We start from the raw sequence: 26,922 nt of genomic DNA on the forward strand, positions 1-26,922 counted from the left end.
TGCACTATATATGTATGGTGTTATATATTTCTATCAAGAAAAGTTATATCTGATTATTCAAATCACCTTTTATGTTCTTAAATAACATTTATAGGCTTCTTCATAGAGAAAAGAAACTATACAGTGCGTACTAGCCAATTTAACAAAAATGTACAAAAACATTACACAAAATAATGTCTTTTTTGAAGCATGTGAAAGGAAAGATATGCCATATCCCTGGGCAGGAAGGCCCCCAATATCATTTGTCAGATTTATCAGATTTCCCCAATTAATCTACAAATTAATGTAATTCTGATCAAATCCCAGTAGACTTTTTGGGTTTTGTTTGGTTTTCTATATAACTTCACAAGTTAATTACACAATTCCCGTGGAAAGCAATGAGTCAGAAACATCAGCAAAATTTTTGAAGAATAACAGCAATGTGAAGGGCTGTGTGCCCTCCTAGACTTATTATATAAAGCTGTAGTATTCTGGTAAATGGATAACAGAGCAAAAACAAAGGATATACCAAAACATAGGTATGTTGGGGCAGAGGAGCCCCACCAAGGAACAGATCCCACGGCAGCAAGCGGGCAACTCAGCCAGCCCCAGCGCTCTCGAGATCCCACCAGAAAAGGGTCGCAGTGCGCCTGCTGATGAGCAGGGGCTGCTACCTCCACTTCAGCTCAGTTTTCCTAGGTGGGTGCTTGCGCTCAGTGCTGAGATTGTCTAAAGCCACAGGGAAAATAGGGGAAAATTCACCATTGCCAGGAAGCGTGATTTATGGCTTCGTTCTTTTCTTAAGCTCCCAATTGGGACTTCTTACTGTATCCTGTGTGGGCTTTTATTCCTGAATCTTGGCTAAACTCCTTAGGCTTAAACTCCTATTGGCCTCAAAAGTATTGGCAGTTGCATTGCCTGTTACCTCCTCATTACTGTAGTAATTGGTTATGTACTTGTATTTGGAATAAGCATGATGAGTGCCTCTCCACTCAACTCTGTTAATACAATTACAGATAACTATGCTAAAAGTCAATATCAGAAAAAAATACCAAGAAGAGGTCATCCCAGCATTAAGAGATATTTCTATTAGTGAAGTAAACCAAATGTTCTTTCTTACAGACAAAGAACTTTACACCAAAAACTGAATTGTATGTAGGCCAACATCAAACATTTATTATAAGTTTTTGACATAATAATTTTTATTATAATTATCTCTCATATGAATACCCGATATTGAAACACTTTCAAAAATGCAAGTTGAACTTCTCTTAGATTAACTTCCATTCATACTGTAAATGCTCTCAAATATTAGTTGTTAATGGACAGAATAAATAAAATACAGCATTAAAAAGGAACAGATCTGTGCCTAAATTGACATTTTTTTTAAAGATTTTATTGGGGAGGGAAACAGCATTGGGGAATTGGGGAAGGGGAACAGACAAGTTGCTGTCCTTTTGGTTCTTCAGTCTAGTTGTGGAGGATATTGCTTCACTGGCCCATGTTGGTATTATCATTGCATTCTTCCCAGGTGAGGCAGTCGCTCACCGGCCATTGGACGGCGGCTCACGGCAGCTCACGGCAGCTCACGAAAGCTCACGCCTGCTGCCAGCCAGCCCCACTGCAGTCTATGCCGTTGCCAGGGACTCACAGCAGCCCAGCTCCAGGTCGAGCTGTTGTTCACTATCTTAGCTGTAGAGGGTGCAGCGTCACTGACCCACATGTGGGATCCAAACCGGGCCCTGCTGCTCAGAGCTGGCCTCCCAAGCCAACTCCTAAACAACGCGCCACTCGGCCGGCCCCATAAATTGAAATTTTACTTATGACAAAAGAAGCATTATAATTTTGAAGTTTCTAACAGAAAGAGAGAGAGTGAGAGAGAGAGAGATGTGTTTTTTAAAAGAATATAGCCCTTTCTGTGTATTGAGACAACACAACTGGTTTGCAAGCTCTTTAATTACAGGAGCCGTGCTATATACGTCCTTGATATTTCTAACAGCATCTAGCTCTGCTAAATATCTGACCACTCTTCCTTGGACAAGAAATGTAGACATAACTGTTAATGCACTTTGAGTCTTTTCTATTCAGTAATTCATTCTAAAACAAAGACTTATAAACTTATATCAATGAAAGAACGTGCAAAGACTAAAAAAGAATAAGGCTGATTAAAAGTTATCAGGCCAAGAGTAGCCAGCCTTCCTATTCAAAGTAATAATTAATTTGTTCAGAAGAGCACAGTTATGCACTGAGTGCCTTTTACCCAAATCGATGGGGGGAAAAATCTTAAATCTCATCAAATTTTATTACTGAAATATAATATAAAGGTCAAAAGGTCAGGCTTGCAAAGCTTTCTTCTTTGAGGGAGGCAAGAGGGGGTGTTGTTCCCATCCACTTTCAATGTTCTGGTGTGTGGACATATATATGTATATATTTCGTTCACAAGATAGATTATGAGACTATAACATGAACTAGATTTGTGTAATTAATCATTGTCTGTGGTTGAGAATCACTCGTGCAGATCCTTTCTAATGTGGTAATTACGACGACATAAGTCATCAATGTTCAGTTGGGATGAGATCCACAGTCAAAAAAATCTTCACTCTGAATCTCTCAGTCTCAAAACTGCCAGAACCAAATTAGTTTTCTGTTCAGGCTCCATGGCAATTCAATCTTCTATGAAGACAAGTGACTTGCACATCAAATCTGGGTTTCTGCTGCTAATGTTCTTGAACCATTTTCAGGAGCCATTTCTGGGGCCTGCGTGATACACATAACATGTGCCATCATGTCCCACTACAAATAGTTCAGAACTAAATTACACTAAAGGCTTAATCCCGATTTAGAATCAAGTGAACACTGTTGAGGACTATTCCAGGACTCAGGCCCAAGTTGTTCAGTCTTCCATCATCCCTCGACTGCTTTAAAGAATCTCTGAGTTATTACACTGTGCAGCTGCAGAAGAGGAGCAACAGAGAAGCAAGATCATGGCTTTGGTTGCAGATCTGGGGTTGTAGAAAAGTCTTAGAATAAAGACTACAGCATTGTAATTTAAGGAATTTACTTATGCATCTGGGGGCCGATGACCTTTCCAACAAATTCTCTACAAATTCAGATAAATACTTGGACTCATCTGCCTCTGCCTTTTCTGCATGAGGATTTATAAAATTGAAGTTCCATGTGAAACGTCTATTATTTGTTGCATTCTTCAATTTGAAAAAGAGTACCATTTGCCCAAGACTGGGAGTCCACGCTCCCCTGATCCTTTCTCCAGAGATTACATTTCTTATTTCATGGAAAGTCTCAGCATTTGTAACACTCCCCACTGGATTTTTCATGTTTTGTTTTGTTTTTTAAATCAATAGAGGCCACCGAAAAGCATGTTTGTAAAGGATCTGTATTACGAAGAAATACAATATTAGCTAAAAAAGGTCACAATATTGTATATGCTATATCAGCCCAATCATGTAAAACATGATACACTAATGAATAAATGAAATACTATATAGAAAACAGGGGTAGGGGAAAAAACATTCAGATGTGTCTTTGGATGATGGAACTATGGGTGATTAAAAATATTGTTTTGCATTTTGAAAGTTTGCTATAATTAGTATGTGTGACACTCAAAATGAATGTCACCTCTCAAAAGTAATATGGGAGCCATTGTTGAAAAGTGAAGAATCTGGGCTTCAGAATCAACTGGACCTGGGTTCAAATCCCAACTCTATCTCTTTATAATTGTGTGGCCTTTGGCGAGTTCCTTCACCTTTATGGGTCTCAATGATCTCAACTGTAAAATCTGGGTTTTAATACCTACATGTCAAGGTTTTTGAGATTTAAGTTACTCTACACAAAGTGGTTAGCACGGTGCACGCAGGAGCCACAGAATAAATTGTAGCTTTAATTAGAGATAGTAATATTAACCACAGCACAAAATTTAAAGGACCATGAGGAAGATGCATTCTTCTCAGAGAGAGAAGCAATCAATGGCCAAAAAATGGCACTACAGAGAGGTTTCTTGATGCCACTTGTTGTGGCAAGAATGAGAGCACCCTGAGGAGATCAGTCTCCATGCAGTGGGCCAGCTGGGTAAACTTAACATGTCATGAGTAAGTGGTATCTGAGGTCTGGATACAGACATCTAATGCACATCCCTTGTCATTGGCAACATGTGGTAGAACAGCCTGACCCTGCAGCAGTACTGGGCTGCACAAAAGCAACATTTATTGCCAGCAGCACTCAGCAGCCCACCTGTAGGAATGCAGGAGGGAGATCAGACTGACCCTTGCACAAAGGAGGTCAAGAGGCACTAAGGATATTAGCCAGAAAAAGTAGCTGAAGTTTTGGAGTATAGTGTAAAGATGAACTAGGTCAAGAAGTTGTGGGCAGGGATGGGAGAGGTTCACTAAGAAAAAAGTCCGGCAGTTAAGGGGCTGGAATAAATTTGAGGAGGAAAAGAGCAAGGGTGTTAAAAATATCACAGAAACAGCAATGGAAGAATAGGAGGTTCTGCCATAACTGGAGAGAATTCAGTTGCAAATGTCACTGGTAGTTCCTGGTGACACCAAATGCAATCATGAAAAATATTCTGTTTCAAAGAGAGACAGTGAGAAAGAGAGCACATCTTCAGCCTTCCATATCTGAAGAGGCTGAAGTTAAGTAGTTAGTGCTCCGTAACCGGGAACAACTGTCCTCTCTGTGGGGCTGCCTGAATTCCTGGAAGTCACTGGGAGGTCTAATGAGCAATGGGGCAGATTTAGTCTCATTAAGCAGCAGCCAGAAAGGTGCTCTGCAGATCCGGGTGTCCTTCCGGCCTCCCCCGCCCCCCCCCCCAGCCTGTCAGTCAGCTGAGCCAGACTGACAGAGAAGGAAACCCCTGTGGCCTCTACAGTGCAATAATGGCCAGAAAGTGTTTGGCTCATGTAAACAACATTGAAAATGTTTATATAGAATTTTAAAGAGAACCAGAAAGGGTCTGAAAAAAAGCAGAATGTAGAGGTGAACACATCTTTTGCTATTACTCTGGTTACGATATTTGTTTATGTTAGAGTAAAGCCTCAAAGCATTTAAAATGCCATTGTGGAAAACAGTCACGCCGTATAGTATATTTGTAGTTATAAAATTTGCTGCGCACTATCAGGGATCAACACATTTTTTTATACAAACACACACACACACACACACACACACACACATTTTTGATAAACAAGTGATCCAGGAAAGTGGTCTTTCAAATCTCAGTATGACTCTGGACATTTTTTTTTCGTTTATAGGGGAAATGGGTGACGGCATGCTTCATTGATTTGAATGAAGTCATCTTCTCTTACTCATATCAGGTTTATCAGAGGTATTTAATCAGTGAGAAAGAATGAAATATTTACAGTTCTCATCTAAACAGTAAAATGATGTTAACTGTGCATGGCACAAATATATCAACCCAAGTCAGTAGAATTTTCCAATTTGTTTTCCATCCAAACTTTCTTCAAAAATTGTAAGTCATAAGACTATATTTCATCTGTTACTCATCCATCATAAGGAAACATAACTTCCCAATGGATAAAATCAAGAATGGAAATTAACCTCGACTGGACTATGTAACATGTATGCCGCGTATCACACCAAATAAGCCAGGAAGGGGCAAGTGGCAAATTCATGCTCAGAGAGATTCAGAAGCAAGACCAGGCTTCCTGATTCCTTTGGAGTATCCCTAGTGAGGGGCTTTTCTTTTCTCAAACTTGAGTTCTTTCAGCAAGCTCTCACTTCACAGGCATAGGCCCTGGCCTGGGTGAGGTAGTTGGGAAGCCAGGCAACAAAGGAAATGAGCCTATTTGCACAGTGGTGCGCACACCTACACAGGTAAATGTCCACTCTTTCCTAGACCAAAGCTGAGGCTCATTCTGTGCACATTCTGTGGTCCCTTCCGAAGACAGAGTCAGGTCAGTTGTGTCCGTTGTTGTATTCCCAGCACCCCAAACTGATTCTGGCAGAAAATGCACGCTGAATGAATGTTTGGTGAATGAATAAAGGAAGGGAGAAACACTGTGTTCTACCTGGCAAAATGCTGATGAGCAGCCAAAGGTTGCTGAACACCTCTCACCCAACTATTCCTGTTCTGAAAAAGACAGACAGGCCAAAAAAAGGGGAGGGGGGAAAGCAAAAGGCAAACCCAGGTCCACAGAAAAACAAAGTCAGATCTAAAAGTGCATCTCTTACTGGTTTCACACTTTGGGGAATTCTGCATGGCATGTTCTCTTAGCCCAAGGCAATAAGGAATACTAAGAAGCAAAAGGTTTCTTACAATCTTCAACATTATGGCCAAATATTGCAAGTTTCTACAGGGTACAGTAAAAACTGAAACTGGCCCTGAAGGAGCTCAGCAATCCATTAATCCATTAGGATTAAATTAAATCCTAATCCTAGTCTTATTCCAATTAAGTCTCTGGATCTTCTATAAAACCCTTCCATAGTCTTGCCAGTTCTGAAATTTCAGCAGTTTCTTCAATGTCTGTCCCCTCTACACCTTGGCAGCACACAGGCTCGCTGGGAAGAATGACACTTACATAAATCCACTGATTCAAGGCAAGGGGATTATCACTACTAAACTAGAAACTTCACAGCAGGCAGTTTCTCAGATAACTGCGTAATGGATTCAGAAGTCCTCAACTGGTGAATGGAGACAGGATATCACAGGCAGAAAATAGCCTGAGTAAGTGGAACATAATGGTATGGTGACATCAAAATGTCCTTACTACTTCCTAGTGTGTGAACTCAGGCAAGTTATTCGACCTTCCTGAGCCCCAGTTTCCTCATCTATAAAATGAGAATATTCATGGCACTATTACACAGGCTGTTACAAAGATTCACTGAAATAATATTGGATTGTTGGAAAAGTCATGACGTATCTTTTCTGTTTTTTGTTGCAAAAATGCGTCACGACTTTTCCAACAACCCAATAAATAGCCAAGCGCCCAGCCTAGTGTCAGACATCAAGTAAGGCCTCGGGGCTGCCAGTTAGTTCAGGTGGTTAGAGCGCAGTAGTCATAGCACCAAGGTTGCAGGTTCAATCCCCACATGGGCCATGAAGCTGCGCCCTCCACAACTAGACTGAAACAACTACTTGACTTGGAGCTGATGGGTCCTGGAAAAACACACTGCTCCCCAATAAAAATTTTTTTAAAATGTAACTGGGGCCGGCTGAGTGGCTCAGTTGGTTAAGAGCTCACTCAAGAGTGAGAGCTCTGAGCAACAGCGGTTCAATTCCCGGCCCAAGCTGAGCTGCTGCTGTGCTGCCAACAGGTGGCAGGATGGCTCAGCTAAAAAAAAAAAAAGATGCTTATCATTAAAAAAAAGTAAGGCCTCAATAAATATTTTTAAATAATGTGTGATAACAGACAGAAAGTTAAATAGTAACCAGGGACACGAGGGAGGGGAAATTGGGGAGATGTTATTTAATGGAGACAGACTTTCAGTTTAGGATGATGAAAAAGTTTGGAGATGGAGAGAGATGATGGTTGTATATCACTATGACAGTTACTGTCACTCAATTGTATGCTTAAACATGGTTAAAATTATAAATTTTATGTTATGTATATTTTACCATGACAATAAAAAATGCAAAACAAAAACAAAAATAAAGTGGAAGGCCTGCTCAGCAAGCAGCACAGTGTGACTGAAAGCAAGAACATGTAAGAAGGTAGGTTGGGGCTAAAAGTAAAGAGCTTTGAATGTCTGGTTGAGAAGTGTGAGCTTCATCTACCCTAGTGCCCCACGGGGACACTTGGAAGTGCTATGACTTGACTTGGTATTTTACAAAGATATAATTGATATTGCTTTTTATAAAGATCACCCCGGGGTGGGTGACATGATTAGAAAAAAGTTGAGGCTGTAAGAAAGGGTATCAGTTAGGCTTCTGCTATTTAAAGTGTGGTCCCTAGCCTGGCAGGATCGGTCTTACCCGAAAGCAAATGCTCGGCCTGCCCAGACCTGCTGAATCACAATTGTCGCAGTACAAGATCTGTAGGTAATGCCTAGGCACACAAACCTTTGAGAAGCACTGGGTTCAAAGACCCGAGGAATCCAGCTGGAAGAGGTTGAGGACTTGCAGTGGGACATTGGCAAGAGAGAGAGAGCCATAATCACCCACATTTACGGAACTTACTACATACAAGCTAGGTCCTGTGTATTTCAAACACCACCGTTTAATTCTTCCGACAGTCCTGTGTGATAGGCGCTATTTACTCCCGTTTCCCACATGGCAGGCTACTCAGCCACAAAACAGAAGGAAATCCTGTCACTGGTAATCACATGGATGGAGCTGGAGGGCATTATGCTAGGTGAAATAAGTCAGACGGAGAAAGGCAAATACTGTCTGATCTCCCTTATATGTGGAATCTAAAAAACAAAACAAAACAGAGAGCAGATTGGTGGTTGCCAGAGGTGGGGGGTGGGAGATGGGGGAAATGAATTAAGAGGTCAAAAGGTACAAACTTCCAGTTATAACATAAATAAATCCTGGGGATGTGATGGACAGCATGGTGACTATAGTTAACAATACTGTATTGTATATTTGAAAATTACTAAGAGAGTAGATCTCAAAAGGTCTCATCACAAGGAAAAAAATTGTATAACTATATGCAGTGATGAATGTTAAGTAAACTTATTGGGGTAATCATTTTGTAATATATACATATATCAAATATTATGCTGTGCACCTTCAACTTATACAATGTCTTGTGTCATATCTCAATAAAACTGGGAAAAAATTTAAATTCGAGTTGCAGTAACTTGTCTGAGGTTACACTGCTAATAGCTGACGGAACTGGGATTCGAATCAGTCTGTAAACATTTGCTTCATCATCTCCTCTGTACTGCTTTGCAAGCCTCAGGGAAAAGGAGCTTTCCGTGTCTTGCTACACTACTCACTTTCTTTCTCTGTTATTAAACTCTGAGATGATTGCTCTGGATGCTCTCTAAACTATTTTGGAGGCCCCACTGATGTGGATGACAGCTTATGAATAAGTGGGAAACATCTTAGTTTTCTAGCTATCCACTTGGACGCAATCTTCTACGTTCTGTCTCCCAGCCTTTGCTTGGCTTGTACATGAAGCCTTTAAGTAATCTGTGTCCTGGTCCGTGGTCACACTGAGTGTTCCTTCCACCATCCTGCCTCCTCCAGGATCCCAAGGCTATGGAGGAATTCGGCTGCTATATAATGTTTGTTCCTTCCCCCTCCTTATTTACCAACAGAACTCAGCATTTCCTTCCTTTGGTTGCAACAACAGAGCTTCTCCAGAACTAAATTTCCACTGTATTGTACAATAATCTTCTAAAAGGAATAGAAAGTCAAATTCTTCACGTTTACCAAGTTCTTAGCAGAGAAAACCCTAGTTACATGACAAAACTCCTCAAGCATGAGCTTTATCAATCTATTCCTGCAAACGAAGGTTGCCAAGCCTCCTTTCATAATCTTCTATTCCTCCTCTGCCCTCATCTGGGCCCCACAATTAGTATCCATGGCCTGACTATGGATCCCATCTCTGTACTGTGGCTCACGCCTGCCTGCTCCTGCCTATTCGCCATGACAGACCTCAAGCTGAGGCCTTTCACTTCAGTTCCTGCAAACACCTCCTCATTGTGGGTCTCCCTCTTGCCCCGCTCCATTCCATCCTCGCAGCCAACATGATCTGATACAACTACCTAACCCTGCCCCTCCTCCTAAAGCTCTCTCCTGGGTCCCCCACTATCCCAGACTTACAGAGAGGCCCTGATCTCTGCATCAAGCAACTTATTTGATTCTCACGTTTCTATGAAGTATGTTCTGATGTTATCATCTCAGTTTCTCAGGAAACTGAGGCACAGAAAGGTAGCTCAGAATCACCCAGCTTAACGCATGGTACATCAGAGATTTGCATCCAGAGAGTCTGATATTGGAGTTAAAAACTACACTAGGGCCGGCCGAGTGGCGCGATGGTTAAGAACTGGCTTGGGACGCCAGAGGGCCCCGGTTAGGATCCCACATATGCCCTCCACAGCTAAGATGCTGAAGAACAGCTCAACCTGGAGCTGGGCTGCTGGGAGTCGCCGGCGAAGGCGTAGGCTGCAGCCCCTGTGGCAGTGGGTTGCCATGGGCTACCGTATGTAGCCAGCAGGAGTGTGAGTGGCCAGAAGCCGCCCTGAGCGGCCATCCAGAAGCCGGCGACTGATCTGCTTCACCCGGGAAGAGCGCAATGATGGTGCCAACTTGGGCCAGTGAAGCAACGTCCTCCACAACTAGACTAAAGAACAAAGCAACAGCAACTTATCTGTTCCCCTTCCCCTAATTCCCCAGCACTGTTCCCATCCCCCCAATTCCCCAATAAAAAAAATCTTAAAAACAAAACAAAACAAAACTACAGTAGACTTCATTCCATCCCTGCGTCACCGTTTCCAAGAAGTCTTCCCAGATTTCCCCTTAGTCTTTCCTTTGAAGACCCCTATACAAACTGCCCTGTGAGCATTAGAATGTAAGTTTCCTCAGGGGAGAGAAATCTTACTGTACTTTCTACACCCTAAAGTATCTAAAACCATTTTCAATACACCCAAATTACTAGATATTTGTTTAATCCAATTTAATGTGCATTAAGTACAAAAGATGATATAGAGAATTTATGTTACCATAGTGAGAGTGCTGGAGCAAACTATTTCACCTTAACATACCTCCCTTCTCTTTGCAAAGTTCACAATGACAAAAGATGGTCCTATACACCCAGGTGACAGAAGAGAGGAAACAGGAATTTAGAATGTCAAAAAAGCAAAGGGATGGGGTCGCCGGGTGTCCTAGGATTTCAGAGAAGAAGTGCTTCCAGAGAAATCCAGCCTATTCAATGTCCAAAGTGAATTTTGTGTGAGGCTCATCAACCCTATCATGTCTTAAGCCATTTCAAAGGGTTAGAGGATGGGTAATGGCCTATGGAAGTATTTACAGGATAAATGAATTCCAAGTTCCTCACGTCTAATGATTAAAATGCTGTTCAGCACTATCTTTAACTGTCCAGGGCTACCTCCACTCCCAACAGGCAAAGGGAAGTTCCCCATCGGGCTGATTTCAACTAAAAGAATGAGGCCTCTCAGCAGGACTTCACTTCCTGGCAACCTCTCAGCAGGACTTCACTTCCTGGCAACACAGAATTGACCGGAAGTCTCTTGCTCTGATGTGCACATTATATTTGCTAGCCGAAATAGCTGGACAATGTCACAAATGAATCTTATAGCGGTTCATGTGATAAACAAGGTTTTAAGTAGCATTCAATCAGCCTGTAGAAGTTAATGTTTTTCATTATTCCCAAAGCATGTCCTAGTATTAAACATAGAAATAAATCCTCATAAAAACCCTACACCCTGAGATGGTAAAAAGAAGCTTTAATAATGGATGATTGATTGAGACAGTACTTCTGTTTTTCTTCTGGATGTCCTGTCTGGCACTATCTTTCTTTGACTGCTTCTTTCAATCTCTATTACTTAGGCTAGCTTTCACTTTGCAATGAGAGTGCTCTACTGTAGCCTATGGAGGGGAGTTCTATTTTTTCCAGCTTTATTTGTACAATTGGCAAATAAAATTGTATATATTTAAGGTGTACAACATGATGATTTGATATACATATACTCTGTGAAACGATTACCACAATCAAATCAACACAACCATCATCACCTCACATAATTATCTTTTTTGTGGTAAAAACACTTAAGATTTACTCTTAGCAAATTACAAGTACACAATACAGTATTATTAACTATAGTCCCATGCTGTACATTATTACATCCCCAGAACTTATTCATCTTATAACTGAAAGTTTGTACCCTTAAAACTATTCTATTGTGGGCCGGCTGAGTGGCGTGTTGGGTAAGAGCTGGCTTGGGATGCTAGAGGGCCCCGGTTCAGATCCCACATATGAGGGCCAGTGACACTGCCCTCTACAGCTAAGATGCTGAACAACAGCTCAACCTGGAGCTGGGCTGCTGTGAGTCACCGGCGACGGCGTAGGCTGCAGCGGGGCTGCAGTGGGCTGCCATGGGCTACCGTGTGTGGACGGCAGCCAGTGTGAGCTGCCAAGAGCTGCCATGAGCAGCCATCCAGAAGCCGGCGACCGATCTGCCTCACTCAGGAAGAGCGCAATGATAATACCAACATGGGCCAGTGAAGCGACGTCCTCCACAACTAGACTGAGAAACAGGACAGCAGCTTGTCTGTTCTCCTTCCCTGATTCCCCAACGCTGTTCCCCTCCCCCAATTCCTCAATAAAATCTTTAAGAACAAAACAAAACAAAACAAAAAAACTATTGTATTGCTCACAAAGTCCCTACATTTCTAGTTATGCCACTGTACACCAACCTTGATTTTCTACAAACCCATTACATTTATAATATTCTCCTAATTGATATTTTTAAAACTCTAGCTGAGAACTAACAGGAAGCCTCAGCAGATTTTTTTTCGTATCTCTTTTAGATCTTCTTTGGATTTCCCCCAGACTTAGTCTGAATTCTTTTAGGACTAGGACATATGAAAGTACCATATCTTGAAAAGCTAAAGTACCACGTTTATCCCCAGTACATTCATGGAGTGCCTACTCTGTGCTGGGTTTGGCAATGCCACGCATAGAAATCCAGAGATGAGGATGACATAGTCCCTGCCCTCACGAACTTCACAGTCAATAAGGAGGCATTTAACCAATGATTATAGCCCCTCACTTAAAAAGGATTTCATCGCGTTAAAATAGTCTGTAAATTCTAAAAGACATGTAAAACTGAAAAATACTGCAAACTTTTCCATTTAATTACCAGGAGTATGCTGCTATCCTTCCTTTTTGAAACCACAAAGAAAGTAGGGTGGGACTTGCTAGGAAACTGTCTTCAGGCCCCTTACTGTAAGAGTTTCTTGGAGATGAAAACGTCCTTATTATAACGTTAATTTAATTTTATTTTTTTAGCTGAGCCATCCTGCCACCTGTTGGCAGCTCAGCTCGGGCTGGACATCGAACCGCTGTTGCTCAGAGCTCACACTCTTGAGCAAGCTCTTAGCCAACTGAGCCACTCGGCCATCCCTACAACATTAATTTTATATTTCAGTAATAAACCTCCACTGGGATGGAGCACAGACTTAAGCACATTTACTGAATTTAGCTTTACAGTAGTAGGGAGATAGAAGATTTTTCAAAAAAAAATTAAACACAGTAATAACATTAGCCGACACTAATTAAGCACTTACTGCATCCCAGGCTTTATTATCACCTTCCCCATTTTACACATGAGGAAAATTGGGTCCAGAGTGATTAGCTGACTTTCCCAAGACTACCTGGAGAGTCAGTGGCAGTGCCTAAGCGTTCACTCACTAAAGTACTGCCTCTCCAAGATTTAACGATGGCATTCTTTCAACACTCTTGCCTGTCTGTTAATGTCATGTGTCATCTCCCATCAACCCTCTTTCCACCCTTGCCCCATTCTCCATCTGTGACCTTCCAGATGACTGAGAATAAGCACAAACATCTCATGATTCTCCCAATTCTGGTTACCCAGCCCATCGACAAATTAATTACTTTGAAGTTCTGTAGCAATCATATTTATGTCTAATAACCTTTCTGCAATTGATCGTGTCCTTGGAACTCATTAAAAATTATAAAAACGCTTACAAACTATCTAAACACATCAATGCCCTTGACTGTAAAACATAGGGGAGTTTGGTTTTTATCCTCGTGAGAGCCCAGTCCCTTGACAGTGATGTGTGAGACATTAAGATTTGAGTATTTGAGAATCTCTGCTCTACAACAAAGAGTGACAATCTAGGTTACTTCAAGACTCTAGACAGCATTGGGCTGAGGTGCAGCAGCACTCTAGCTTTATAGGTGGTAAGAATATTGAGGTGCATTTTATCTACTCCTTCCCAACTCTCCTCCCTCCAGTGGTTGGAGATGATGGGTTCCGAGGCCCTGCTACACCTCTCTCCCACTCAAGTGCTCTCCCAAATCCCCTTTGGGTATTTATTGCTGTCATTATCTAAGTGGGCCTTGGTTTAGGGCCGGCCGAGTGGCACATTGGTTAAGAGCTGGCTTGGGACACCAGAGGGCCCCGGTTTGGGTCTCACATATGAGGACCAGTGACACTGCCCTGTACAGCTAAGATGCTGAACAACAGCTCAACCTGGAGCTGGGCTGCCAGGAGTCGCCTGCGAGGCGTAGGCTGCAGCCCCTGTGGCAGTGAGTTGCCATGGGCTACCATGTGTAGCCAGCAGCCAGCGTGATCGGCCAGCAGCCGCAGTGAGCGGCCGTCCAGAAGCCGGCAACTGATCTGTCTTGCCCGGGAAGAGCGCAATGATGGTGCCAAATTGGGCGAGTGAAGCAACGCCCTCCACAACTAGACTGAAGAACAAAACGACAGCAACTTGTCTGTTCCTCTTCCCCCAATTCCCCAGCGCTGTTCCCATCCCCTAATTCCCCAATAAAAATCTTTAAAAAAAATATTTTAAGTGGGCCTTGGTTTAAAATTCTTAGACTCACTCAAGACCCAAGAACACATTGTTGAAAATACTGTCCTGAAGTCTCCTAGAGTCAGATACTTACACAGAAAAATTTTCCTATCTGTCCTTCACACCTCATAACTCTGTCCTATCTATTTCAGCTAGCATTGATACTGTGCAAAACTCAGCTAACAGCTGGCTGTGCATTGCCTTTCTTTCCAGGCTCAGTCAATGGACCCTTTCTTCCTCTCCCCTTTTCTCATCATTTAACCACCATGTTCCAATATTGGTTCATCTCTATAAGAATGAACCCAAGAATTTACCAAAAATGAAGATCAAGAAACCCAAAAGTGTAATTGATAGGTCATTTGGTTTTTTTAAAAAAAAAAAGGAGAGGGGGAGTAAAAGTAAAAGGTCAACAGGAGAAAATCTTAAGTCTCGATATCTTGGCTCTCTTTACCAGATAGCTCTTATGTAGAAAGTAGACTCAATTGTGAGAGTAAACGAATACCTCCCCTCATCAGAGAGCATCTTTCCTGAAGAGCTGTGTGGAAGTCAAATCCATCTGACATTTGAGAGTCATTTTCTAAATGCAGACTCTGGGGGATAAAGATATGAAGTTAATATGGACTGCACTTGGAGAGATCAGACTTGTAAATATATAACTAACTAGAATACAGGGTCGAAACTGGCAAAATTTAATTCACATAAAGTGCTCTGAAAACTAAGAGGAAAGAATAAGGGTGAGGGGCACAGAGGGAAAACAAGAACAGAGGCACAGAAGCCGGAATCTGCTGTTGTAGGTAGCAGGCGAGAACCCAGGTAAAGGTGATCATATTTTTTCTTAAATGCAACCCCCTGAACTCTGCCACAGTGAAGCTCGGGGTTCCCTGGCTAGTGGGAAGCTCAAGCTGTCATTCTTAGGACCACAGATAAAGGAGAACTGAAATTGCTACAGAGAAGAGGAGAGAAAACCATTATCGAAGAAAAACTCTTTTGATCCATTACATTTCAACAGAACTTCAATTTCAATCCACTGAGGTAAACCAACATGTGTAATCTTATCTACCAACAAAAATAATGTAAAGCACAAAAGTATAGCCTCCAAATTCCAGAAGAGAAGATCTTTCTTTCTTTTTTTCTTTTTTGCCTTTCTTCCCTCTTTTTTGTGCAGGGAACCACCAGCCCCAGGAAAATGTCCTGCTGGTGGTAGGCAGCCCCTGTCCACACAGGCCTCGAAGTCCTGGGTGCCTGAGGGCCGATGCACCCGCGAGCAGCGCATGAACAGGCTGTGACAGAGGAATATAAGGATAGGCCAAGGACACAGGTGGAGGCTTCTGGGGGACACTCCAGGCTGCCAGATCCATCCTGCTCCTAAACTGAGTTGCTAATCAAGGAGCTCTTTCTTGCCTGCACATCTCTGGACCTCCCATCCTCACTTTTGCCCCAAAATTTTTATTCAGTGAGTGAGTAAGTGAATAAATGAAGTAGCCATGCTTTAATATTGGTTAAAGCTCTGGAATTTGCAAGTGGTTATGTAAAAAATTCGAGGTTAATCAACATTATCCCCATGTTACTCTCATGTCTGTTTCAGTATGTCTCCTTCCCTAAAACGCCTATGGATTCTAGGCTTCTTACAGAGTTATTCCTTTGCTCCTTAATAATAACTTATCCTCGACTTGGATGCTACAGAAATGCATAACATTTTAAAAACTCCTCCATTATTGCTCATGTAGTGGTAAAACTTTATTGCACAGTATATTAAAATGTATAGAAACCAAAGGTTATTCTAGTCACTCACCCAATTCAAACATTTTATAAAAATGACCAAGATACACCACAACTAAGAGGCTTATTTTAAACTTTGAAGTTTTTTACTTGCAAGCCTTTCTGGCTCATAAGAGAAATAGTTGGTATGAAATTGTCTACATTAGATCTACCTTATATGCAATATAAACAGAGGCTGACTTTTAAAAATTATTATATATGGATATGGAAGCAACCTAGGTGTCCAGCGATAGATGAATGGATAAAGAACATGTGATACACACACACTCATATACACAATGGAATATTATGCAGAAATTAAAAAAAGCAATCTTGCAATTTGCAACAACATGGATGGATCTACAGGGTAGAGTGCTATATTTACAGTGACCAAGCAGACTCTCTTAAGGTAAAATATAATTTGCATTTTGAATCTGTAATTCGTGAATCTGCAACTGGTATTTTTATTATTTGTGCTACATAATTTGTGCTACACAATTCCACATATATTTAATTCACAAGTGCTAAGAGTAGAGTGTGACTATTTGAATGATGTTACATCTTGACCTGTGCTTTAAACCTAACTGAGCATGTCTTGAATGTATGAATTGTTGACTAATTCAGGTGTTATTATTATTTAAAAATGCAGCTTATCATTAGATATCCCCCAATAACATACAACTTACCGATCAGTTTCAAAACACAGTGGATTCTTACCTCCATTAGATTGTAAGTGCACAGTAACATATAAAATTTAAGTATAAAAGAAAAGTCTAAAAGATAAAAAGCATTCTTACCCAAGAAGGAGGATGAAGGAACTGATGAGTGTTGTTTGTGGACAATGAATAGTATATCTAGATGACCTATAAAGAAACAGATGTTGGGCCGGCCGAGTGGCTCAGTTGGTTAAGAGCTCGCTTAAGAGTGTGAGCTCTGGGCCGGCTGAGTGGCTCAGTTGGTTAAGAGCTCGCTCAAGAGTTTGAGCTCTGAGCAACAGCGGTTCGAGTCAGCCCGAGCTGAGCAGCCGTGAGCTGCCAACAGGTGGCGGGATGGCTCAGCTAAAAAAAAAATAATAATAAAAATAAAAATAAATAAATAAATAAAAAAATAAAAAAAAAAAGAGTGTGAGCTCTGAGCAACAGCGGTTCGAGTCCGGGCCCGAGCTGAGCTGCCGCTGAGCTGCCAACAGGTGGCAGGATGGCTCAGCTAAAAAAACAAACAAACAAACAAAAAAACAGATGTCTCTAAATCAAAATAGCCCTTCTAAAAACATAAGATAAGGCAATAATCATGTAACTGCACATTTAAAATAAGGATAAGAGAACCTTTTATAACTACCAAGACTTTCCAGGTTAGAAGTGACTTTTCCATATAGCGCTGATTCTCATAGCAATGCTAAGAGGTGGAGATACTAGGATTGCTTTTCACCCGAAAATGTTCTTAAAGTGCTTCTAGCCTTTGTGTGAAGTCGAATTTCCATAGACTCCTAATTCTAGCCCCCTTCAATCACCGCAGCAGCCTACTTGACCAAAGGGGCTGAGCTTTCTGATGCGATCTTGTCCAGTGGCCTTGATACAAGTCCTAGAGATGATGTTAAGGTCTGCCTCTACACAAACTCTCCCTTTTGTGCAATTAAACAAACAACAACCACAAAAACCCTTTTACTTGAAATTCTTAACTTGGTTTATAGATAGAGAAGTGAATCTTGATGTTCATGAATTCCTTCTAACAGGTGCTATGGACTTGCTTGGCATTAGGCAGGGGGTGTTCGGACTTTCTCTGAATGACACACAATCTTTGTACTATTTGGGTGGTACCAAGGCTGAAGCCAAATAGCATGGTCCCAAAAGAGAAATCTGTTTCTTTTTTTTTTTTTAACTGAGCCATCCTGCCACCTGTTGGCAGCTCAGTGGCAGTTTAGCTCGGGCCGGGAATCGAACTGGTGAACCGCTGTTGCTCAGAGCTCGCACTCTTAAGCTAGCTCTTAACCAACTGAGCCACTCAGCCGGCCCAAGAAATCTGTTTCTGATGTTTGGCAAACATTCCTCATAGTATCTATGAAGCCTGAAAGTATCGGGGGATCTGGATATATGGGTGTGGTCCCCCAAAGATATCATTTTTCCAAGATTTTCCAGAATCATGTAGAAGGCTCTCTCGTGCATGTCTCCTCAGAGTCCTCCTCCCTGAGCCCTGTATATCTCATTGTCTACCACTTTCTCAGGGTCTGGGGCTTTCTAGGATGCCTGATCACTATTCCAGCCCTTGTCTGTCTCCCCCACTGGCACATGCGCACAAGGCCAGAGTCTGGTCTCATTATGCCCTGTGCCCAGCACCTGGCACAGGGTAGAAGTTCAAAGGCATCCACTAAAGGGAATCAGGGCCATTCTTCAACAGATGACCTCGGTTCACTTTAGCCCAAGAGCATCTGAAAGAACCCAAGCTAGGTGCCCGTGGTGACACTCATGCACAATGCTTATTCTACCAGTGACAGGCATGCAGAGCTACTTGTTTGGCATAGTTCTAACCTTGAGGAAGATCCTTTAACAAGATTTGTCACTGGAAACCATTATGAAGCAAGCAAGAGTGGTAATGTGGACTTTGGGGCTCATCTATTTAGATTACATTTGTTTCATTTAGTTTACTAAGCTGATTCTATCTTATCTCATTGCAGATAAGATCATGTTAGTAAAGGGAGAATATAAGAGGTTCAATTTGAAATTACTCAATAAATATTTGTTGAATGTGTCTCATATCATGGTCACATGTTCTCCTCTTTGCAGCTTTTAAGCATCACTCATAGTAAAATTGCTTCAGTCTGTCAGACATGTGCACAAAGAATATATGAAATTCAACGAATCACTAGAGTACCCTATGGGAGTGACCTGAGGGTGAAGATAAAACCTTGGAAATATTCAATTAGAAGGATGGAGGGAGTCAGCCGCAGCAAGGAGAGAGAAGAGAGCCAAAGCAAGCGAGGAAGTGAACTTGGACAAAGCAACTTTTCCACTCCGGACAAAACCAAGTAAGCCCAACATCAGAAAGGAAACGTGCGAGCAACAGATAAAGGTGTAATGTATTTTGCATAGTGTCAAAGAACAACAATGTGAGCACTCCTGAACCGTGTCACTTCAGTCTATTCCATTTGAGGAATAATTTGTTCTTCCTCAATAATACCGTAAGCTTAAGAAGGTTTGGCCAGTGTTCAATTTATTAGCAATGGCATTAACAAAACCATTTCAATTCACTTTTCCTCCTAGAAACACCTAACCTGGGCGATCTCCCTCCCAGCCCTGCACAAAGCCTATCTGCCCAGAAAGGCTTAGCTGGCCTTTGTCACGGGGGGGGGGGGGGGGGGGCCTCTGGACAAAGAAGAGGGATTTGCATAAAGGTGTTCAGCTGAGTACAGCCCCTATTTGAGGCTGTACGGCGTTGAAAGGGCCATTCTCCAACCTGGCAGTGTAATCCTAATGGAGAGCTTTTGTCCCCGAGGCTGTGGTGGGCCGCTTTATTCAGCTGACAATCCACAGTAAAAGAATGAATGAACCGCCTCCTTTTGGTAAAGCGAAGGCAGCTGGCAGCGTACAGGCCTGACAGCTTACCGAATTAGAGTCAGGACAATTGTCAGCCTCAGACCCAAAAGGTGTTCCGTAAGGAAGTGCCCACTGCTAGTGCTCGTGGCTGCATGCTGGGCGTTCACCACTCAAGACAAAGGTCCCGGAGCCCAACCTCCACACAGGAAAGGGGCTCCCACAAAGGCTTTCCCTACAATACTTCCTAAAGAGATCAGAAACCTTTCAGCACTACATAGTCCCTTCAACAGTTCTGTAGAACTCTAGAATCATTTCCCATTAGAATGTAAGAAAAGAGCCAGGTTTCTTGTTTCTTTAACAGTTTCATTTTTAAAATCAAATTTATTTTAGTTTTCCTGGTTTTGAGAGTGTTAAATTTACAAAACAGAATGAAAAACAGTTGTACCACTCAGAGACAAATATTACCATTTCAGATATTTATTTTCCAGTGTTTTTTTATGTAACTGTGAAAACTGTAAATACAGTTTGTTCACAGGACAAGTCTAACTGATTCCTAATTTGCTACTAAGGAACAGCCCTTTAGAAACTAAGTGGTTTCTCTTAACTTATTTTAGTCCCCTGACTTCCTTATCTCCCAGTTCTCCTGAATCCTGTTCCACTCCTCTATATACCCTCGTCTGCCTTATCCAAAAAAGCAGAGAAATTCTCTCCCAGAATCTGTTGAATGTTTTTTAAAGGGGGCCATGTCCATTAATAAAAACCCACATGCATCAAAAATAATTTAAGATCGATGCATGAATTATGTGCCAAAAAATATACATTGCTTCAGTAAAAAGGTTCTCAATTTATTAGGCACACGGTTCTCAAATTAGAAATAGGGGCCAAAGAAACCTTTCATTCCCTCAATGAAAGACAGTGGACCTGTTCTCTTAAAATGATCTGCCTAATTGTTGCTGACACTTGGCCATGCCAGACCTGATCCTCCCGACCCCACCCCAGTCCCCATTCCCACACAATTCCTTTTCCCAATGCTTACGGTTAAGACATAACCACATCAAAGTGAGGCTCTGCAAATGCCCTCGCTGAGTTACAATAGCCTACCTGCTCAGTACGCTTCAGACACCTTCTGTGATCACATATGTTGGCATTTTACACAAAAGGTTCCAACTTGTTTCTTGTGGAATGCATAGAAAAATGGAACAGCTCTCACTGAAAGTTTACAGATTCTTCATGGTAATTAACTTTGTTTGTGCATTTCACCTCAAAGTACAATTGTACAGACAGACCTTTCAATTTCCTGGTCAAACTCCTGGCTGTTACTTTAAAGCGTTATCATTGCAAAGCGCTGTGTGGTCCATGCGGAGGCACAGCTCACACTTGGTTTCTTGAGAAGGTCAGCAAAGAGCTGATACTAGAGAAGACAAAAGGGTAAACAGCCTTGACTAAGTCCTGTCTGCAGAGTACCCCAAAATATTTCAAGTTATCTTGTCCCAGCTGGGAGAAGACAATGAAGCTCCCACAATTTATTGCCTATACTAAGAGGATAAACTTACTGCTTTCTATGAGTAAACAACTGACTTACAAATTCATTCTCCGAAATGGGAGACCTGAAGTTAGAGGCTAACAAACATACACACACACACACACACACACACACACACACACACACACACACACACCTTGGTTTGTGAGCATAATTCATTCCGAAACAAACTACTCATATTGCAAGACATCACTCGTTTACCACGTTAAAATGTATTAGAAATGTTTGCTCATCTTGCAGAAGACTCGCAAACCAAGTTATTCTCAATCCAAGGTTTTACTGTATATGTGTGTGTATGTATATATATGTATATGTTTTAATCCACACTTTAAAAATGATTAATCCAGTGGTTTAACTAGAAAAGCCTGCAAAACTAGTGGAAATCAACAATATTCTTGAAGGCAAAATGCTTGAGACCCAGTCCCAGCTCTGCACTAGCTGCATGCCCTTATGTGAACCACGTGGCCTCTCCCAGCACCTGTAAAATGGTGCTAATCCCTAACCTCCGGCCCCATAAGGTCACTCCCAGGAGGAGCAGACACCATAAAGGGGAGGAAGTGTGGTGGAAAGTTTAAGATGCATTGCACACTTCCGAATTTGGTGAGGATCTCAAATGATCAAGTTCTCCTGAACCCTAAAGGTTCCAGTTCAGATTAACAAGACAACAAGCAGCAGGGTAACACACTGGGAGCGCAACACCTCTTTGTCTCCTGAAAAACAACCAGCATTCATGAATTCAACAAATACCGCAACAAGTAAAACATACATTGTCAAAACTAATTTTTAAAAAGGAAAAATCTTGGAACATTGTGTGCATGTATATATTATGGTTAAATATCAATGCAGAGAGACTACTAATCAAATACATGAATTTATGCTTTAATTTCCAAAGCTCAATATTAGTTTGATTAATAGCTGTGTCTTGATCTCAGGTATTAGCATATGAAAGATCTGACTGCCCTTAGCTCCCTGATCTCCCAGAGGTACAAGTTGTATATTTAAATATGGCGTACATTTATTAAGTGGTCATGAATGTTCTATAATCAAAGAACAACCTGTTACTTAAACAATGTGCTTAATCATTAGAAATAGAATCAGAAGAAAAACTCATCAACCTCCAAAACATCCTTCCCTAGTGGGGCATTACATTAGTTAGACTCAAGTCAGGACACATACTCTATAAATATGTATCAAATAACAATATTTTACTTTTCATCAACAACATTTCTAAATCTACTTAGTATTTATGTAGTGTTTGGAGGAAACCTTACAGAGATCTTAAGCTTTTGCTGAAGAACAAAAGGAAAATGTAAAGTTTCTTTGCAGAGTGTAAAACTGGGAGGCCTGCTTTTAAGGCTCTTCATGTGCTCTATTTAAAAAAACTGACAATTGGGGCCGGCCCAGTGGCTCAGTTGGCTAAGAGCTCACTCAAGAGTGTGAGCTCTGAGCAACAGTGGTTCGATGCCCAGCCCAAGCTGAGCTGCCGCTGAGCTTCCAACAGGTGGCAGGATGGCTCAGCTAGTGAAAATAAAAACACCTGACAATTGTTTGCCTCTTATCTTTCAAGAGACTGATGTTCTAGGATTATCACCTTAAAAATCCAGTGGGGCCTTTGTCATACACAGCTTGCACCTATCAACAGTTAGACATAGCATAAGTGACAGGTATGACAGGAGATAGAGTAGCTTTTTATGGCTGCAGCAGGTAGGCATGACTCAGTTTCCCCACACCTGAGCCGATAAAGAGGTACCAAGAGTGCACAGAAGCCTCTGCCACAGGGAAACCTCCAGGACTCTGGGTCTTTGTTTCCAGTACAGACAGCTCCCTTGAGCTCTGGCCCTAGCTGCATAGCAAGTGGTTTGTTTCCTAGATGTCCCACAAGCACCTCACACTCAGGTTCAAAATAAAACTGCCCCAATCTGCTTGTGCTTCGTTCAGTGCCCCCCATCTCAGTGAGTGGAACTAGTCATACAAGTTCAGAAAGCTGCAGGTCATTCTTAACAGCTCGGTCTCCTTCATCGTCCCCCAAATCCAATCCATCCCAGCGAGTCCTGATGAGTCCACCTCCCATCCATCAGATGTGGGATCTGAACTCGAGCTTTTTCCTAAAACCCTGCCGTGGCTCCCTACTGTCCAAGAAATGAAAGGTGACAACTCGAACTGCCCCACCCACCAAATGCTGGCTCCCCACCCCTCCTCCAATGGCTTCAGGACTAGCCACCCTCAGGGGATCACCTCCTGCTTTGGAAAACACCATGCTTCTTCGTGCCTCCTTGCTTTTGTTCATCTATACCCTTCCCTCTGACTTCTTCTAGGGATACGGAAGTCATTCTTCAAAGCCCAATCTAAATTCTCCTCTTTGAGGAAGATGTCCTGAGGACCACCCCTCTCCCCCCCACGGTAAGTCAGTCTCTGACTCCTCTGCACTACCAAGGATATTTAGCCACATATTCAAGCACAATGTAAGTCTGTGGGCTCCCTGAAAGCAGTACCAGTCTTATTCCTGCTTGACTTTTCCCCAAGCCCCTGTTCCCAGAGTGCTGTAAAAATGGGAATGTATGTTGAATGAAATTTGAGTAAAGGCTAAAACCAGGAGAATTAAACTGTGCTTTTATCACAATGGTTTTTTTGTTTTATCATCATTAACTAGGTGTTTTACCCACAGCCATAATTACCACATCAATCAAAACAGCTTTCAGCTCATTTAAAAAAAGTGACAGGATTTTAGACTCTCTCATCCTTATCACTCAAGAATCTGGGTACCCTGTGAATTGTTTTCAAAGCTAATTTGCACATTATGGTCCTGGTTTGGTGAGGGTAGAGGGAGAACAGCCCCCACACCTGCTCTGGGCAGGTGAAAAACAAGTCCAGTGCCCTTCCTTCCCCCCAAGTGCCAGGCCTGCCAGAGCTGGTCACGCTCAGAGGCAGAGATCTTTCTGTGTAATGACAGATGGGGGTAAGGGCTTCTCATCACTAAGCCTGAAGGCCTGCCTCTCCAAATGCTTTTTAAACATTTTTTTAATTGGGGAACAGCCATGGTCATTGGTTACACATTGCTTTCATGCTACAATGGCATAGCTGACTCCTTTAAGGAAGGCGCAGCTCACAGTGGCCCATGCAGGGATCAAATCGGCAACCTTGGTGTTATCAACAACATGCTCTAACCAACTGAGCTAACCGGACACCCCCCAAGTGCTTTCAAAGTCATGAGTCAGATGCTTCCCACCCATTCCCTGGAGTTTAACAGAAATAATCCTCTTCCACTCCTTTAGTGTGGCCACACCTCAATGCTCCCTTTTCTTCTTGAATAGGCAGAAAAAATAAGCAAAACATAAATATGTACTTCAGACACAACTGCACTATTCTAGAGCAAGCACTTCATTTGGTAGTATTTATTTCTGAATGTGATCCTTGTTAAAGCCTTCTGGGGTAATTACAATAAACTGGCTATCTATTTGACTGAAGAAGTGCTTAATTTTATAAATTAGGAGGAATTTATGATTACTGTGGAAGTTACATTTTCTCCTTTGTACAGCTGTAGCCCTGGGTAAAAGAAGGATCTTGCTAAGGAGTTCCTGCCATTGTCTGGGGTGAACTTTCAGCCTGAAAATCTCCCTCTGCCATGATATTCAGAGTCAAGTAACTAACTTCAAAATAAGGGAGAATAAGTGGATCAAAGTGAGAGTTCATTCCATGAAGAGCAACAAGGAAAAATTTATTACCATGCTATTTTATTTATCTGTGAAGATATACCATACATGAAAACATTTCTCAGAGCTGTTTAAAAATGGATTTTCCTGGGGTGGCCAGTTAGCTCAGGTGGTTAGAATGCAGTGCTCATAACACCAAGGTTGCCGGTTCGATCCTCCCATGGGCCACGGAGCTGTGCCCTCCACAACTAGATTGAAACAACTTCTTGACTTGGAGCTGATGGGTCCTGGAAAAACACACTATTATTTTTTTAATGGGTTTTCCTATTAGAAATACCAATATTCAAGATGCAAGGACCCAAAAGACAATCATTTAGTAGTAAAATAACCAGCCAAGATGAGAAAAGCCAGGTGTCCCTCCCTGAGTCATCACAACCCCCAGTGGCCTCATCCACCATCCAAGGTCCCCTGTTGGAGGGAACCACACTTCAAGCCACTGAGTTCTACTAGAAAAGGGCCATCCTCATTTTAATTCAGTTATACATGTAATAACTCAGTTGCCTAAACCAGAATCTTGGATGACTCACTGGTCTGCTTGCTCACACCGCTCTCCCACTATCAAGCCAATAGAACTCTGGGTCTCCTTATCTGCTATCTTAAATTTAAGAAAAAGAGGGCCAACCGAGTGGCTCAGTTGGTTAAAAGCTGGCTCAAGAGTTTGAGCTCTGAGCAACAGCGGTTCGATTCCCGGCTCGAGCTGAGCTGCCACTGAGCTGCCAACAGGTAGCAGGATGGCTCAGCTAAAAAAAGAAAAAAGAAAAAAACACACGCTTTTGAAGGGTTAATCACTATCTAAAAAGTTAATCCACTTATTTCAGTGAGTTTAAAGAAATAAGTTGAAAAATAATAATGCGAAATTTCCCTAATTGGTATATGAAAAGTATTCTTTCTTGCTTTCAAATTATTTCTTCATGTGTGGAGTCAGAGAAATTAGTGATCTACTGCTGAATAAGCCCCAGAAAAATGGCAGAGAAACTACACAGGCCTTGCCCTCTCCTTTTTCTCTCTCCTCTTCTCTTTTTCTCTCTAGACCTTGACAGATTTCAGAGCTATCTATTCTCTTCTCTTTCAGGTTTTGCTTCCACCGGAGAAAGAGCAAAATTCCTTTAAATCTTAAAAACCTCCTACTTGGCTCACAACCTTCAAATCACTTGGAGCCTTCCACTAAGGCACCTAGGCATCCATGTACTCAAACATTTAAGAACTGACCACATTTCACGGTCATGTTTTTATTTGTTTTCTTTTGGCTATTTCCATTGTTAAATCCCTGGCACGTGGCTTCATGCTAGTTTTTATGTCCAGAATTATAAACTATGCTACTATTTTCAAAAAAATTTGAATTTATAGAATGAAGTCAGGGGCCGGGCGAGTGGCTCAGTTGGTTAAGAGCTTGCTCAGGAGAGTGAGCTCTGAGCAACAGCGGTTCAATTCCCAGCCCAAGCTGAGCTGCCGCTGAGCTGCCAACGGGTGGCAGGATGGCTCAGCTAAAAAAAATTTTTTTTAAATAAAAATTAAAAAAATTTAAAAAATAGAATGAAGCCAGTACTTGTCTGCCAGTAACAAAGTAAAATTAGGAATTACTGGAAAACTAATTCCTTAAATTTCTCTAGCTATACATTGAGTTCATCTGGTCGAATTATCAAATAAAAATTCAGTTTTTTAACTTCATAGGACAGTAAAAGCCACCGCTACCTTGCCCCAACCAGATCCAGAACATGTCATTCTTTCTTTTATTGATGGAACAAGAATTTAAAACTCATGAGTTCTTTCCCACTCTTACTCAACTTAGCTATAATCCTCAAAGAATGAATCGTTTCCTGGGCCGGCCAAGTGGCGCGATGGTTAAGAACTGGCTTGGGATGCCAGAGGGCCCCGGTTCTGATCCCACATATGAGGGCCAGTGACACTGCC

The 26,922-nt window shown here is 41.9% G+C and overlaps 1 protein-coding gene and 1 pseudogene across 1 annotated transcript in view; one reads left to right on the forward strand and one right to left on the reverse strand.

The window, feature by feature from the left end:
- Positions 1-26,922, reverse strand: part of PASD1 (PAS domain containing repressor 1) — a 79,875-nt gene that overhangs the window by 48,235 nt on the left and 4,718 nt on the right. The window lies entirely within an intron of this gene.
- On the forward strand, positions 521-1,127 carry LOC109376307 (phosphatidylinositol N-acetylglucosaminyltransferase subunit P pseudogene; annotated as a pseudogene).

The sequence above is a fragment of the Hipposideros armiger genome, unplaced genomic scaffold (genome assembly GCF_001890085.2).
Source record: "Hipposideros armiger isolate ML-2016 unplaced genomic scaffold, ASM189008v1 scaffold_1096, whole genome shotgun sequence".
Taxonomy (NCBI): domain Eukaryota; kingdom Metazoa; phylum Chordata; class Mammalia; order Chiroptera; family Hipposideridae; genus Hipposideros; species Hipposideros armiger.